Raw genomic sequence first — 4,912 nt, forward strand, 5'->3', positions numbered from 1 at the left:
TGTCCGATTTTTAAAATTTTCGGCCATTTGGTATCCTGTACCAAGGCCAATAACTGTGCCAAGTTTGGAAGAAATCGGTGCAGCGGTTGCCAAGATATACACATGTAACACTAAGTGGGCGTGGCTACGCCCATTTTTCAAAAATTTATAATATTCTTATTTTTTGTCTAAAAGTTATTGCATATATCAATTTTGAGTGAATAATCTTCAGTAGTTACTAAAATATCGCAGTTTTAGTATTTATGAAAATTACCGTTATATGGGAGGTAGGCGTGGTTATTGTCCAATTTTGCCTATTTTCAATACCATCCGTCCTACGCCCGAAAGAAGTACACGTACCAAGTTTCGTTAAGATATCTTAATTTTTACTCGAGTTATCGTGTGCACAGACGGACAGACGGACGGACAGACAGTCACCGCTTAATCGATTTCTCTTTTCATCCTGATCATTTATGTATACAATTGTCTATATCTATCTCGATTCGTTTTGCCTGTTACAAACAACCGTTATGTAAACAAAGTTATAATACCCTTGTGCACAAGTGCGCTCGGGTATAAAAATGCGAACACATTTGAGAGCGCCCAATTATATTTCTATTTCTACGACATGCAGCAGCGTACAAGGGTTGTGTTGCCTGTAAAATACTAAACGTTAAATTGAAACAACCTTTAACATATCTAGCCCTTTTTGCTATTGTATCTTTAGCGACTGTTTAAGCCGCCGCTTAAACCTAATTCAGCGGTCGTGCGCGTATCCTTTGACCGCAGTGGAGTCGAAGCGACTCCGAAAATTATTAGCGAGCGCTCACGGCCGCCTACCATCATCGCGGCAAATTACCATCGAACCAGTTCAGCTATTAACATCGGTTAACGCGCACGCGTTCTAGCATTGAAGTCAGTACGAATTTAAGTATACCTTTAAATAAATTTGATATATATATGTACACTCAACAAAAGGGCTTGTGAATGAACTAAAATTTTGTAAATTTTAAACTCGAAAACCAAGGCTTTACTTTAAAGCGGAGACAGTGTGTGTAAAGCAAGGTGAGTGCGAAGAGACCAAGCGAAGATTTATTCATGGTCCTTCGTCCCACATCTTCCGTCGTCAAACCAGATAAGGTGACCACCAAAGTTCGCGTGGTATTCAACGCCTCAAAAACATCTGGTTCAGGAAAATCCCTGAACGACGTGTCCCGACTGGTCCCACACTCCAGCCAGATCTCATGCTGCTCATTCTGCAGTGGCGAATGCACAGATTCGTGTTCAATGGAGACATTGAAAACATGTACCGTCAAATACTCATCCATGAGGACGATAAAGATTTTCAGCGAATCTTATTTCTCACATCGGCTGACTCTCCTGTCACCGATTATAATCTCAAAACCATAACGTTCGGCGTTAATTGTGCACCATACCTCGCTATCCGTACCCTGCAACAATTAGCAGATGATACGATAGCGACGTATCCCTTGGCTGCCACAATACTTAAAACCGAAACGTATGTGGATGACATCCTATCCGGAAGTCATGACATTGACAACGCCACTGAATCACTTGTTCAAGTGATCAAAGCGCTGAAGTCAGCTGGTTTCATACACAAGAAACTAACGGCCAATCATCCGGTCATTTTAGAAAAATTTCCAAAGGAGGATCTTCTCGACTCCAACTTTTTGAAATTTGAAACTCTTGGTATACAATGGAACGCACTGACAGATAAACTTTCCTACACCATTCTGCCAGCATCGACATCGAATGCCATTACAAAGCCACAAATCTTATTCTCTGTCGCAAAACTTTTTGACCTGGCAGGATGGCTGTCGCCTGCTTCAAGAACTTTGGCTGGATGGCGTTGATAGGGACGAATGTGCCAGACCCATAGCCTTAGCAAAATGGCAACAGTTCGCAGAAAATCCGCCAGCCATCTGCCACATCGAAATTCCTCGATGGATTAACGTCACTCCGCACATAAGGGTATTTCAACGATTTAGGCGGCCCAAAACCAATTTGAGAAAATTTTGGAGAAAACTTAAAAAATTAGTCACTTTCGATAGAGAACATTCCAAGTAACATTTGCCTCACTTGCCCTCACTTTTCTAACTTGCACAGCGAACGCTCACCGGAAACAGAATATTCTAACGCTACTTACAAATAAATTTTCGCTCTTAATATTTTGATTTCTGCATTATATTCTTAAAAAGTAGTGATGGATCCGCATACAGAAGGTAATAATGCATTTATGGGATTTTTTTTTTTTTAATCATTTTAGTAAGCAAAAGTTCAATTAAATGTAACGAAAATAGCGGTTTTCAACGAGTATTTTTGAAGTGAAACTTCTTAGGCGGCGGTATCGCAAAAAATGGACTGAAATTTTTAAAACTGAAAACGTTACATGAGTGAGAAGGAAGATATAGGCAGTTTATGGAAGGGGAAAAAAAGAATAAAGCGACGCATGACGGGTACGAGTACCTACATATGTATATATGTATGTTTGAATGCACGTATGTATGTATGTATACCAAGCAATATACTATGTAGAAATGATGCAAACGTGCTTCGCGTAACTACATCCATTGGTACATATGTACATATGTTTGTATGGATATATTTATGATGAAGCAAACTTGATGTACTGATGGGCATATGTATGTACCTATGGACAGCAATGTTTTCATGTATGTACACATGTTTGAATGGTTGTATATATATTTGTATGTATGTATGTACATATCCCAATTTGCCACAGGGCGAAGACGACGTCGTTGCGACGTCGCTCTGGCGAAGTCGTTCTGGTGAACTCGAAACGACGTCGCTCTGGTTGTTGTTGTTGTTGTAGCGGCTACAACAACCCCGCCCGGATCGGCTGATATCTCAGTCGTTGTCGCCGACTTCCATTAACGGCAGCCCCAAGAAGCGTGCAGCCTCTATGGGGTCGGTCCACAGGGTCGACGCCGTTAGGGTTGTGGGGTTTTCCGGGCATGCGAAGAGAAGTTTCGAATCGTGAGGGATCTCTCCGCGGTTGCGTGCGCAGAGAAGGAGATCAGGCTGTCGAATGTTACTCAGAGTCTTTTAGGATTACTCACCGTCGGAATTGGTGCGTCATCGACGTGAATTCCTAGCGGTAGCCTAACCTCTTTCGTCCAGGTTGTGAACAGGGTCGCAGAGGATTTCGTAAAGATACCCGTTTACTTTCGAACACAGGTCATCAATTCCATTCCCACTCGCCATGATCGAGCAATCGTCGGCGTAAGAGACAATCGAAACTCCCTCTGGTGGTTGAGGGAGCTTTGAAATGTAAAAGTTAAACAGTAGCGGGGAAAGGACACCACCCTGTGGAACCCCCTGTTTTATTTTTCTAAGTTTGCTCGATTTGTCTCTAAACATTACCGACGAGTGTCGACCACTCAGATAATTTGCCGACCACCGTTTGAGCCTCTGTGGGAGAGAGGAGGCCTCTATATCTTCTAGTAGCGTGGAATGGCAGACGGTGTCAAACGCCTTTGACAAGTCCAACGCTACTAGAATCGTTCTCTCACAGGGACGGTTACGGTTAAGGCCACGAGTTATCTGAGTGTTTATGGCGTTAAGTGCTGTTGTTGTACTGTGCACTTTACGGAAACCATGCTGATGCTTCGCTGGGGTCAAGTGGTTGGTGAAATACGGGAGCAGCAAAACCTCGAGTGTCTTCGCTCCCGGAGAAGGAGTGTTATCGGCCAATAAGAATCTCCCATGTTGGCAGGTTTCCCAAGTTTGAGCCGAAGGACCACCCTCCCCCACCTTCTAGATGTCTGGGATGATGAGAGTGGCCATAGACAAATTGAGGACCTCCGTTAGGTACGCTACCCCCGCAGGACCCGAAATTTTCAGCATCAGCATGCATATTCCGTCGGGACCCATGGCTTTGGAGGCTATCGCCTTCCCGATGGCCACCTAAACTTCACCGCAAGTGAAAGCAAGGGGGGCACAGGTTGTTGGCAGTTTGTGCAGCCTTCTGGTCACTCGACGCTAGGCTTTGTCCACCGGAGGATGCAGTATGAACTGCCGGCTAAAATAGCTCGCGCATCGTTCCGGATCCGACGAAGCATGGTCGCCGAAAGAAATTTCGACTCTGTCGTCGTGCTTCGTCGGATTTGACAGTGACCTCCCGGTTGACCAAAGCTTACTCGCACCAGAGGTGAAGTTACAGGTCTTCAGATGCTCTTCCTACTTCTTCCGCTTATGTACGTTTACTAGTTGCCGAATCTCCGCGTTGAGATCCCTAATACTGTTGATCTCCGGGATCGGCCTGACGAAGGCTATCACGCTCATCGGCTAGCACAGCCGCTTCAGCAGGGAAATTTGGACGTGGGTCGGTGATACATCCTGCCTTTACGAAGTGAGCTGTAGCATCGGTAACAGCCCTGCGGAACTTACGTTCACCAAGGTGGACGTCGGTTGGTGTGGGGAGAGCAGAGAAGGTGGTTTCAGTAAATTCCGCGAAGCCTTTCCAATCAGCTTTAGAAAAGTTGATGTATGTTCGGTGCTCCGCGGAAGCAAAGTCGGTTGGTTTATCGATCGAGATGACTATGGGCAGATGGTCTGATGCCAAAGTCAGCATAGGTCGCCATGATATGCTGTTTATCACACCAGCGCTGATGATTGTTATGTCAGGCGAGCTGCAGCAGCTGCCCATAATCCTGGTGGGTGCGGCGTCGTTCATTGTGCAGAATGTCGAATCGTCTATCTGCTCAGCCAAATCAGTTCCCCTACGATCCTTTGACAGGCTTGAGTGCCAAAGATCGTGATGCGCATTAAAGTCGCCTACTACCATACGGTTTTCACCTCTGAGGAGCGCACCTATGTCAGGGTGATATCCGGCCGGGTAGAAGGTGGCAGGGGGTATATAAACGTTAAATATTTCGAGCTCAACATCGCC

At 45.0% G+C, this 4,912-nt stretch overlaps 1 protein-coding gene across 1 annotated transcript in view; it reads right to left on the reverse strand.

The window, feature by feature from the left end:
- Positions 1–4,912, reverse strand: part of LOC108360514 (calreticulin) — a 10,095-nt gene that overhangs the window by 2,411 nt on the left and 2,772 nt on the right. The window lies entirely within an intron of this gene.

The sequence above is a fragment of the Rhagoletis zephyria genome, unplaced genomic scaffold (assembly GCF_001687245.7).
Source record: "Rhagoletis zephyria isolate East Lansing unplaced genomic scaffold, Rhagoletis_zephyria_1.1 Rzeph_scaffold_00582, whole genome shotgun sequence".
In the NCBI taxonomy this organism is placed as follows: domain Eukaryota; kingdom Metazoa; phylum Arthropoda; class Insecta; order Diptera; family Tephritidae; genus Rhagoletis; species Rhagoletis zephyria.